General features: G+C 36.8%; 1 pseudogene; it reads right to left on the bottom strand.

Moving 5' to 3' along the window:
* Nucleotides 1–11,011: 11,011 nt before the first annotated feature.
* On the bottom strand, nucleotides 11,012–13,000 carry LOC131822543 (olfactory receptor 4A47-like; annotated as a pseudogene).
* Nucleotides 13,001–13,194: the final 194 nt, after the last annotated feature.

Genomic DNA, 13,194 nt, shown 5'->3' with positions numbered 1-13,194 from the left:
ATTTCTGCTCTGATCTTTATGATTTCTCTTCTCCTGCTGGGTTTAGGGTTCCTTTCTTGTTCTTTCTCCAGCTCCTTTAGGTGTAGGGTTAGGTTGTGTATTTGAGACCTTTCTTGTTTCTTGAGAAAGGCTTGTACTGCTATGTATTTACCTCTCAGGATTGCCTTGGTTGTGTCCCACAGATTTTGAACCATTGTGTTTTCATTATCATTTGTTTCCGTGATATTTGTGGTGGGGTTTTCATAGGTGGCTTTGATAATATTGAGGTAGGTGCCCTCTATCCCTACATTTTGAAGAGTTTTGATCACGAAGAGATGCTGTACTTTGTCAAATGCTTTTTCAGCATCTATTGAGAGTATCATATGGTTTTTGTTCTTTCTTTTATTAATGTGTTGTATCACAAAAGCCCAGGGCCAGACAGTTCCCCAGGGAAATTATACCAAACATTTAAAGAAGATATAATTCCTATTGTCCTGAAACAGTTCCAATGTCAATTGATTTTTCAATTGTTCTTTAATTTCCTGGTTAACCCATTCATTCTTTAGAAAGATGCTGTTTAGTCTCCATGTATTTGGGTTCTTTCCAAATTTCCTCTTGTGATTGAGTTCTAACTTCAGAACATTGTGGTCTGAAAATATGGAGGGTTGACCCCAATCTTTTGATATCAGTCGAGACCTGATTTAGGACCCAGGATGTGATCTATTCTGGAGAATGTCCCTGTACACTAGAGGAGAATGTGTATTCTGTTGCTGTGAAATGAAATGTTCTGAATGTATATGTGATGTCCATCTGGTCCAGTGTGTCATTTAAGGCCTTTATCTCCTTGTTGATCTTTTGCTTCGATGATCTGTCCATTTTAGTGAGGGCAGTGTTAAAATTCCCTACTATTATTGAATTATTGTTGATGTGTTTCTTTGATTTTGTTATTAATTGGTTTATATAGTTGGCTGCTCCCACATTAGGGGCATAGATATTTAAAAGTGTTAGATCTTCTTGTTGGAGAGATCCTTTGAGTATGATATAGTGTCCTTCCTCATCTCTTTATATAGTCTTTGGCTTAAAATCTATTTGATCTGATATAAGGATTCCCACCCCTGCTTTCTTCTGATGTCCATTAGCATGTAAATTGTTTTCCACCCCCTCACTTTAAATCTGGAGGTGTCTTTGGGTCTAAAATGAGTTTGTTGTAGGCAACAGATAGATTTTTTTTTTAATCTATTCTGATACTCTATGTCTTTTGATTGGGGCATTTAGCCCATTAACATTCAGGTTAACTATTTAGAGATGTGAATTTAGTGCCATTCGTTGTATTGCCTTTCAGGTGACTGTTACTGTATATTGCCTCTGTTCATTTCTGATCTACTTCTTTTAGGCTCTCTCTTTGCTTAGAGGACCCCTTTCAATATTTCCTGTATAGTTGGTTTGGTGTTTGCAAATTCTTTCAGTTTTTGTTTGTCCTGGAAGCTTTTTATCTCTCCTTCTATTTTCAATGATAGCCTAGCTGGATATAGTATTCTTGGCTGCATGTTTTTCTCATTTAGTGCTCTGAATATATCATGCCAGCTCTTTCTGGCCTGCCAGGTCTCTATGGATAAGTCTGCTGCCAATCTAATATTTTTACCATTGTATGTTACAGACTTCTTTTCCTGGGCTGCTTTCAGGATTTTCTCATTGTCACTAAGACTTGTAAATTTTACTGTTAGGTGACGTGGTGTGGACCTATTCTTGTTGATTTTCAGGGAGGGTTCTCTGCACTTCCTGGATTTTGATGCTTGTTCCCTTTTCCATATTAGGGAAATTCCCTCCAATAATTCTCTCCAGTATACCTTCTGCTCCCCTCTCTCTTTCTTCTTTTTCTGGAATTCCAATTATTCTAATGTTGTTTCATCTTATGGTGTCACTTGTCTCTCGAATTTTCCCTTCATGGTCCAGTAGCTGTTTGTCCTGCTTTTGCTCAGCTTCTTTATTCTTTGTCATTTGGTCTTTTATATCACTAATTCTTTCTTCTGCCTCACTTATCCTAGCAGTGAGAGCCTCTATTTTTTATTGCTCCTCATTAACAGCTTTTTTTTTTATTTCAACTTGGTTAGATTTTAGTTCTTTTATTTCTCCAGAAAGGGCTTTTATATCTCCCGAACGGGTTTCTCTAATATCTTCCATGCCTTTTTCGAGCCCGGCTAGAACCTTGAGAATCATCATTCTGAACTCTAGATCTGACATATTACCAGTGTCTGTATTGTTTGGGTCCCTAGCCTTTGGTACTGCCTCTTGTTCTTTTTGTGTGTGTGTGTGTGTGTGGTGAATTTTTCCACCTTGTCATTTTGTCCAGATAAGAGTATATGAAGGAGCAAGTAAAATACTAAAAGGGTGGCAAAGACCCCAGGAAAATAGGCTTTAACCAGATCAGAAGAGATCCCAAATGGTGGGGGGGAGGGGGATAAAAAGAGGTTCAGGAAAAAAAAAAAGAAACAATTAAAAAAGAAAATGAATAAATAAAAAATATAAAAAAGAAAAATATATATATATTAGATAAACTAGTTAAAAAACATTAAAAAATAAGGGTAAAAGTTAAAAAAATTAGCAGCAGAAGAAAAAAATTGAAAAAAAATTAACTGCAAGACTAAAGAATCATGGGGAGAAAGCCATGAGTTCTGTTCTTTGCTTTCTCCTCCTCTGGAATTTCACTGCTCTCCTTGGTATTGAACCTGCACTCCTTGATAGGTGAACTTGGTTCTGGCTGGATTTCTTGTTGATCTTCTGGGGGAGGGGCCTGTTGTAGTTATTCTCAAGTGTATGAGACAAAAATTTGATGTTAGGGTGGGAGAAGGTCTAAAGAAACTGTGTCTAGTGTTGGAAGTCCATGGACAGGTTGAGAGATGGGGTCTGCAGAGCTGAATGGCTCATGGACATTACTTAAGGTAGCAGCGTGGCGTCAAGAAGATTTTCAGGTTTCTAAGTTCTAGGCATACTTTTAAGAAAAACAGTTTCTATTGACTCCCAGTCCCCTTCCTGCAAGCTCTGTGAGTTCCCACGAGACTTTTTTTTAATATATAGATAATTTTTTAATCTATTTACCTTCACAGTGAGATGTCCAGTACATCAAATTCCATAATAACCTTTTAACCTGAACTTTTTGATACATATGCCTATGTTTTACTTTTGCTTTTCTATTTTTTAATTTTAGTTTAGTTTACTGTTTTTTTATTTATATATTTTAATATTCATATAGAGTTAAACATCAAGGTAATCCTCTTTCCCCAATCAATGCTACCTCTATAAGTAAACCAATTTTTAATCCCCCTTTATGTTAGGTTACTTGAGTCTTTTAACAAATATATCAAGATACATCCAGGAAGAATCAAAATAAACTTCCTTGCCCACACTGAGAATTTATAACCACTCTCCCACCTTTTTCTTCCACTAGTGTTTCTATGTATTTGTGTTTGTCCTGATAGTATATAAATCTTATACTTGGGATTCTATTTTTTTTTCTTTTGCTTCCTTTTTTTGCATATATATATATATATATATATATATATATATATATATTGAGGTTCTTCCTTTTTTTCCTTATATATATATATTTTTTTCTCTTGTCATATAATTTTATCAGTCTTTTTATTTGTCTTTTTTTGTTTGTATACTTCATAAATCTTACCTTGGGGCCCATTAAGCTGAGCTTTCTCATTTATCTTTCTTTTTTTTCCCTATCTCTCTCTCTCTCTCTTTTTTTTTTTTCCTTTTGCTCTCTTTCTTTTTTCTTTCATTTGTGTGAGGACTCTTGGTTGCTCAGAAGTGTTCCAGGGTGCACCTTGACTGTAGCATGGTCAATACATCCAACTACATCCATTCAGCCATCTCTCACAAAAATGACTAGAAGATGGAATGCCCAAGAGAAGAAAAATTGAGAGGATGGATCTTCTGCAACAGAGCTAATGGCTATCAACATAGACAATATGTCCCAAAGGGAATTCAGGCTAACAATTATCCAGGCAGTAGCTAGGTTGGAAAAAGCCATGGATGACAAAATGGAATTGATTAGGGCAGAACCAAAAGCTACCAGGGATGATGTTCACAATGTTAGGGCAGAACTAAAGGCCACCAGGGATGATGTTCACAATGTTCTTAATGAGTTCCAATCTAATCTAAATTCCCTCAAAGCTAGGGTAACTAAGACAGAAGATAGAATTAGTATCTGGAGGACAAACAGATAGAGAGAAAGGAATGGGAGGAAGCCTGGAACAAACAGCTTAGAAGCCATAAAAACAGAATTAGTGAAATAAATGATGCCATGAAACATTCCAAAGTCAGAACTGTTGGAATCCCTGAAGGGGAGGAGAAAGAAAAAAGTGTAGAACATATAGTGGAACAAGTTCTCCATGAAACCTTTCCCAATATCATGGATGGAACTAGCATTCATGTACTAGAGTCAGAAAGGTCTTCCCCAAGATTATTGATTCTCAAAAGTCCTCAAGACACCTGATGGTAAGAATAAAGAATTATATTGTAAACAGGCTCTCTTGAAGGCAACTAGGACAAAGAAGCTCATTATGTACAGAGGAAAGCCCATCAGAATAATGTCAGACCTGTCCACAGAAACCTGGCAATCCATAAAGGGCTGGCAAGATATATTCAGGGCATTAAATGAGAAGAACATGCAGCCAGGAATACTTTATCCAGCAAGACTGCATTCAAAATGGATGGAGGGATGAAGAATCTCCAAGACCGGCAAGGCGTAAAAGACTATGCAACCACCAAGCCAACACTGCAAGAAATATTAATGGGTGTTCTATAAATGAGGAAAAATCCTAAGAATAACATTGAACAGAAATATAGAGACAATCTACAGAAAGAAAGATGTAACACGATGGTAACAAAGGTAACATGATGTCAATAAAAACGTATCTCTCAAAAATCACTCTCAATGTGAATGTCTTAATGTGCCCATAAAATGACAAAGGGTTGCAGATTGGATAAAACGACAGGAACCATCCATATGTTGTCTACAAGTGACCCATTTTGAACCTAAAGATAAACCCAGACTGAAAGTGAAGGGATGGAGAAGCACCTTTCATGCCTATGGGGCTCAAAAGAAACTATAAACTCCCAAAATTGAACTAGGAAGAAATTGACAACCTGAATAGACCAATATCTAGTAATGAGATTGAAGCAGTGATCAAAAACCTCCCAAAAAACAAGAGCCCAGGACCTGACGGATTCCCTGGGGAATTCTACCGAACTTTCAAAAAAGAAATAACACCTCTTCTCTTGAAGCTGTTTCAAAAAATTGAAGCAGAAAGAAAACTTTCAGACTCTTTCTATGAAGCCAGCATTACCCTGATCCCCAAACCAGGCAAAGACCCTAACAAAAAGGAGAATTGCAGACCAATATCACTGATGAATATGGATGCTAAGATTCTCAACAAGATCCTAGAAAACAGGATCCAACAGCGCTTTAAAAAGATTATCCACCATGACCAGGTGGAATTCATCCCTGTTCTACAAGGATGGTTCAAGATTTGCAAATCAATCAGTGTGATACAACAAATTAATATGAGAAGAGAGAAGAACCACATGGTCCTCTCAATTGATGCAGAAAAAGAATTTGATAAAATCCAGCATCCGTTCCTGATTAAAACGCTTCAAAGTACAGGGAGAGAAGGAACATTCCTGAGCTTTATCAAAAGTATCTATGAAAACCCCACAGCAAATATCATCCTCAAATGGAAAAAGCTCACAGCCTTCCCGTTGAGATCAGGAACACGACAAGGATGCCCACTCTCACCACTCTTGTTCAACATAGTATTAGAAATCCTAGCAACAGCAATCAGACAACAAAGAGAAATAAAAGTATCCACATTGTCAGTGAAGAAATCAAACTCTCTCTTCACAGATGACATGATTCTATATATGGAAAACCCAAAAGACTCCACCCCCAAACTACTAGAACTCATACAGCAATTCAGCAACGTGGCAGGATACAAAGTCAATGTGCAGAAATAAGTGGCTGTCTTATAAACTAACAATGAAAATACAGAAAGGGAAATTAGGGAATCGATTCCATTTACTATAGCACCAAGAACCATAAGATACCTGGGAATAAACCTAACCAAAGAGGTAAAGGATCTGTATTCAAGGAACCACAGAACACTCATGAAAGAAATTGAAGAAGACAAAAAAAGATGGAAGACCATTCCATGCTCTTGGATCAGAAGAAAAAACATTGTTAAAATGTCTATACTGCCTAGAGCCATCTATACTTTTAATGCCATTCTGATCAAAATTCCACTGGTATTTTTCAAAGAGCTTGAGCAAATAATCCAAAAATTTGTATGGAATCAGAAGAGACCCCGAATTGCTAAGGAAATGTTGAAAAACAGAAATAAAACAGGAGGCATCATGCTACCTGATTTCAAGCTTTACTACAAAGCTGTGATAACCAAGACAGCATGGTACTGGCATAGACCAGTGGAACAGAGTAGAGACCCCAGATATGGACCCTCAACTCTATGCTCAAATAATCTTTGACAAAATGGGAAAAAATATACAGTGGAAAAAAGACAGTGTCTTCAATAAATGGTGCTGGGATAACTGGACAGCTATATGTAGAAAAATGAAACTCGGCCATTCTCGTACACCATACACAAAGATAAACTCAAAATGTATAAAAGACCTCAATGTGAGACAGAAATCCATCAGAATCCTAGAGGTGAACATAGGCAGTAATCTCTTCAATATCAGTCACAGCAACTTCTTTCAAGATACGTCTCCAAGGGCAAAGGAAACAAAAGCAAAAATAAACTTTTGGGACTTCATCAAAATCAAAAGCATCTGCACAGCAAAGGAAACAGTCAAGAAAACAAAGAGGCAACCCACGGAATGGCGGAAGATATTTGCAAATGACAGTACAGACAAAAGGTTGATATCCAGGATCTATAATGAACACCTCAAACTCAAAACACACAAAACAGACAAACATATCAAAAAATGGGCAGAAGATATGAACAGACACTTCTCCAATCAAGACATACAAATGGCCATCAGACACATGAAAAAATGTTCATCATCACTAGCCACCAGGGAGATTCAAATTAAAACCACATTGAGATATCACCTTACACCATTTAAAATGGCCAAAATTAGCAAGACAGGAAACAACATGTGTTGAAGAGGATGTGGAGAAAGGGGAACCCTCTTTCACTGTTGGTGGGAATGCAAGTTGGTGCAGCCTCTTTGGAGAACAGTGTGAAAATTCCTTAAGAAATTAAAAATAGAGCTTCCCTATGATCCTGCAATTGCACTATTGGGTATTTACCCCAAAGATACAGATGTAGTGAAAAGAATGGCCATCGGTACCCCAATGTTTATAGCAGCAATGGCCACGGTCGCCAAACTGTGGAAAGAACCAAGATGCCCTCCAACGGAATAATGGATAAGGAAGGTGTGGTCCATACACACTATGGAGTATTATGTCTCCATCAGAATGGATGAATACCCAACTTTTGTATCAACATGGACGGGACTGGAAGAGATTATGCTGAGTAAAATAAGTCAAGCAGAGAGAGTCAATTATCATATGGTTTCACTTATTTGTGGAGCATAACAAATAACATGGAGGACATAGGGAGATGAAGAGGAGAAGTGAGTTGAGGGAAATTGGAGGAGGAAGTGAACCATGAAAGACTGTGTACTCTGAAAAACAACCTGAGGGTTTTGAAGGGTCACTGGGTGGGAGGTTGGGGGAGCCAGGTGGTGGGTATTAAGGAGGGCACATATTGCATGAGGCACTGGGTGTGGTGCAAAAACAATCAAATCTGTTAACACTGGAAAGAAATAATTTTAAAAAAAAGTCAAATTCATAGAAGCAGGGAAGAGAATGATGATTACCAGGTACTGGAGGTTGGGGAAATGTTCAAAATCTACAAATATTTATTTAAGAGATGAATGAGTTCTGGGGCACCTGGATTGCTCAGTCAGTTTAGCCTCTGCCTTTGGCTCAGGTCATAATCCCAGGATCCTGGGATCAAGCCCCTCATCAGGCTCCTTGCTTAGTGTGAAGACTGCATCACCCTCTCACTCGGCCCCTACCTGCCCCCTGCTCATGCTCTCTATCTCTCTCTTCTGTTAACTATTTCAAATATATAATTTTTTTTCAAAAGATGAGTAAGTTCTAAGGCTCTAATATACAGCATGGTGGCTCTACTTAATAATACTGTATTGTTTACTTGAAATGTGCTAAGAGTAAAATTTACGTGGCCTTCATGAAGTGAAAAAAAATTATGTGAGGTAATAGATGTCCTCATTAGCTTCGTAATGATAACCACTTCACAATGAATAGATATATCAAATCATCACACATTGCATCTTAAATATATACAATTTTGATTAGTCAATTATACCTCAAAAAGATAGAATAAAAAAGAATTTTATACTGTAGATTCAATTTATATAACATTCTGGAAAAGATAGAATGATAGGAATAGAAAGGGATCAGCATTTGTCAGCATAGGGTTAGAGGCTAGGGTAGAATGGGAGTACAATGATGCATGGGGAATTATTTGGGGTGACGAAACATTTATACATTGGTTTTGATGTGGTTACATAACTGTATGTGTCAAAATGTGCAGAACTTAGACTAAAAAGGATGAATGATGTACTATGAAGATTACATCTTATATAAGACTGGGAAAAGGCAGATTTTCTACATTGAAACAACAGACACTTGGAAAGTACAAGATAAGATTCTATTTGCAAAACAACTTAAAATAAGTTTACTCAAGAAAACTAAATTTACAAAGAAATATACTGGGTCTATATAAAAAACAAAAAAAGCTTCTTAGGTGAAAAGAACTACCCAGCTTTTGGATGAGAATTCTTAATTCTCTAAAGCTATTAACTATTTCTAAATCAAATCATACTGAAAACACAAAATAAACATAACTTTTACTAGAGTGGCCTATTAAAATTTTATTTTCAAACATAAATATGTTTAAAGAATAAATACAGCTCTGATAAGGAATGGTAAGGAGTACTAAGCTTTTCTCATATTTAAGTGTCTTACAAATTAAGTGTAATTTCATTATGTCTTAAATGGTAGGAAAAAATAAGTATATACCTCAACAAATGCCCACCTAGAAAAATAAATAAAATTTAATCCCTAATTAAATGGTTACATCAAAGTGTAGATGGATCAAAAACTTAGCATAAAATATTAAACTATGGGACAATTAAACAATTAAATGTTGAAAATCATGTGGAAGAATATTTTTAACATTGAAATAGGGAAGTCTTTCTGAGAAAGATACAAAGGTCAAAGAAATAATAGATTTGATTATGGGGGCACCTGGGTGGCTCAGTGGGTTAAAGTCTCTGCCTTTGGCTCGGTCATGATCCCAGGGTCATGGGATTGAGCCCCGCATTGGGCTTTCTGCCCAGGGGGAGCCTGCTTCTCCCTCTCCCCTCTCTCTGCCTGCCTCTCTGCCTACTTGTGATCTCTTTCTCTCTGTCAAATAAATAAATAAAATCTTTTAAAAAAATAGATTTGATTATGTATATGTAAAATATTTCTACATGATGAAATAGATTCAACACAAAATAAGAACATCCAAACTAAATCTTAGGCTAGAAAAATACGTACACATGGTGAAAGGGATAATGTCTTTAATGCATGATTAAGTCATAAAAATTCATATGGAAAAGAGCAACAATCAAACAAAACATGGAAAAGTCAATAATAGATAATTTACAAAAGATGAATACAAATAATTTTAAGCATGTGAATCAAATTCAATTATATTTTCTGAATTTCAATTACAGTAAAAAATGAAATACAATGTTTTTAACAATCAGAATCTCAAATACTATAAATATTCATCGAGAACTTGTTGAGAATGTGCACAAACTCTAAACTGAGGGATGTAGCGTAGTTTGGTACTCGCTTATGGATGGAAATTTGGCAATAACTGTGAACGTCAATGATTTTAAATATACCTACCAATTGGTCAAACAATTGCACTGCTAAAAACTCATAATTAGAGAATCTCTAAAAGACTTCACTACAAAGCTATTTATCATAGAAAAAGAATCAGGAAGATGTGACAAATACTGGAAACACTAATTTAACTATATCTTTATTAAGAAGTTTTAGGCAGGGGCGCCTGGGTGGCTGGCTCAGTGGGTTAAGCCTCTGCCTTCAGCTCAGGTCATGGACTCAGGATCCTGGGATCAAGGCCCACATCGGGCTCTATGCTCAGCTGGGAACCTGCTTCCCCTCTCTCTCTGCCTGCCTCTCTGCCTAATTGTGATCCCTCTCTCTGTCAAATAAAGGAATAAAATCTTTAAAAAAAAAAAGAAGAAGAAGTAGTAGTTTTAGGCAGTAGGAGTAACGTAAGTATGAGTTACATCTATATACCGGTATGGAAAGATTTTCAGGAAGCGAAGTAGTAAATTCAGAAGTTAGACAGAAAGGAATACACATACATGAAAATATGATTTTTGTAAGCAAAGATTATTAATTGAACAATCTTAGGAACAATACCAATCTCAGCACAATGATGCATATGGAAGAACAGGGAGACTCCGGTGAAGGACAGATAGGATGTTCATGACACACCATTTCCTTTTGGTAAGGATTCTATTTTTAAGATTTATTTTATCTATTTTTTGCCTAGGTATATCTTAAAAAGTAAAATGTTACGCAAAAAAACTTCATATGAAAAGAAATTAAATAGAGAAGATAGACTATATAAAAGAAATATTTTAAAAATGAAAAGAATAAAGATAAAAGACAAGAAACTGACCAAAAATAGAATTATGAATGAGATGAAAAGTAACAAAAGTAAACGTAGCAATTAATTATGAATTAGTATAACTCTATAAATATTTGACTCTTTCACTGCACATTATTTGTTGACTACGACTGCAAATGCATTTACAGTAAAATGGACTTTAACATTTGAGGAGATTGACACTAATGTTAAATTGCTTCATTCATGATAGATGATGCACTTACTTATTTCATAACATTTGTCATCTCAGAATTTCTCAGAGCATAGATCAGTTGGTTCAGCATGGAGGTTACAACTGTATAAAACACACTCTATGATTTGTTAATGGGGAAGGTCTTAGCATGTATTACATACATGAAAATACATGGAACAAGGAAAAAGACCACCACAATGATGTGGGAACCACAGGTCTGGAGGGCTTTCTGCATCCCTTCTAAACTAAAGTTCTTTAGAGAGTGCAAGATGACACCCTAAGAGATGAGCAAGAGCACAAACACAATAGTGCAGATCATCCCTCCATTAGCCACCACTAATAGGCTAATGACATATGTGTCAGTACAAACCAATTTCATTAAGGGGTACATGTCACAGGAAAAATATTCAATGATATTGGGACTACAAAATGGGAGCCCATTAATAGTACTAACTTGAATTACTGAATGCAGAAAACCTCCAATCCAGGACACTACCAGTAGCACAACACATACCCACTGCCTCATGATCACCAAATAATGCAAGGGCTTACCAGATGGCCACATAACGGTCATAGGCCATCACTAGCAGAAGGAAGACCTTTGAGCCACCAAAAAGGTATTCAGTAAATAGCTGAGTCATACAAGATTAGAAGGATATGGTATTTTCTGCAAACAACAAATCTGAAATCAATCTGGGGCAAATGCAAGAGGAATAAGTGACATCCATAAAATACAAGTTAGCAAGAAACAAGTACATAGGTGACCCAAGGGTCTTACTGACAGCTATAGTCACCACAATGAGCACGTTGCCCACCACAGTCAAAATACAGAAGAGCAAAAACATAACAAAAAGGACCTTCTGAACTACTGGGATTTCATCAAGATCAAAAGCTTTTGCACAGCAAATGAAACAGTTAACAAAATCAAAAGACAACTGACAGAATGGGAGAAGATATTTGCAAACGACATATCAGATAAAGGACTAGTGTCCAGAATCTATAAAGAACTTAGCAAACTCAACACCCAAAAAACAAATAATCCAATCAAGAAATGGGCAGAGGACATGAACAGACATTTCTGCAAAGAAGACATCCAGATGGCCAACAGACACATGAAAAAGTGCTCCATATCACTCGGCATCAGGGAAATACAAATCAAAACCACAATGAGATATCACTTCACACCAGTCAGAATGGCTAAAATCAACAAGTCAGGAAATGACAGATGCTGGCGAGGATGCGGAGAAAGGGGAACCCTCCTACACTGTTGGTGGGAATGCAAGCTGGTGCAGCCACTCTGGAAAACAGCATGGAGGTTCCTCAAAATGTTGAAAATAGAACTGCCCTATGACCCAGCAATTGCACTATTGGGTATTTACCCTAAAGATACAAATGTAGTGATCCAAAGGGGCACATGCACCCAAATGTTTATAGCAGCAATGTCCACAATAGCCAAACTATGGAAAGAACCTAGATGTCCATCAACAGATGAATGGATCAAGAAGATGTGGTATATATACACAATGGAATACTATGCAGCCATCAAAAGAAATGAAATCTTGCCATTTGCAACAACATGGATGGAACTAGAGCGTATCATGCTTAGCGAAATAAGTCAAGCAGAGAAAGACAACTATCATATGATCTCCCTGATATGAGGAAGTGGTGATGCAACATGGAGGCTTAAGTGGGTAGAAGAAGAATAAATGAAACAAGATGGGATTGGGAGGGAGACAAACCATAAGTGACTCTTAATCTCACAAAACAAACTGAGGGTTGCCGGGGGGAGGGGGTTTGGGAGAAGGGGGTGGGATTATGGACATTGGGGAGGGTATGTGATTTGGTGAGTGCTGTGAAGTGTGTAAACCTGGTGATTCACAGACCTGTACCCCTGGGGATAAAAATATATGTTTATAAAAAATAAAAAATTAAAAAAAAAAAAAAGGACCTTCTGTTCCTTTGAATCCCGGGTGAGGCCCAAGAGGTCAAATTAAGTTACACTGTTCCTTAGGTCCATCTAGTGTAGTTGGGAGTGACTTCTATTAGAACCAGGTGATCTACAAAACAGGAGAGAAACCATTTAAATGCATTATAAGGTTAATCTTTTATTGATTCATTCAATTAAGAGATTGTGTAAAAGATTGTGGCAGGAGTACCTATTTATGTCACAGACATTGTGATTTCCAAGTTGAACAAGTTGTGGGTTCCTACTGA

This window comes from Mustela lutreola, chromosome 1 (assembly GCF_030435805.1).
Source record: "Mustela lutreola isolate mMusLut2 chromosome 1, mMusLut2.pri, whole genome shotgun sequence".
In the NCBI taxonomy this organism is placed as follows: domain Eukaryota; kingdom Metazoa; phylum Chordata; class Mammalia; order Carnivora; family Mustelidae; genus Mustela; species Mustela lutreola.
Note: the sequence above shows the minus strand (reverse complement) of the source record. Positions and strands in the feature narration are given on the sequence as shown.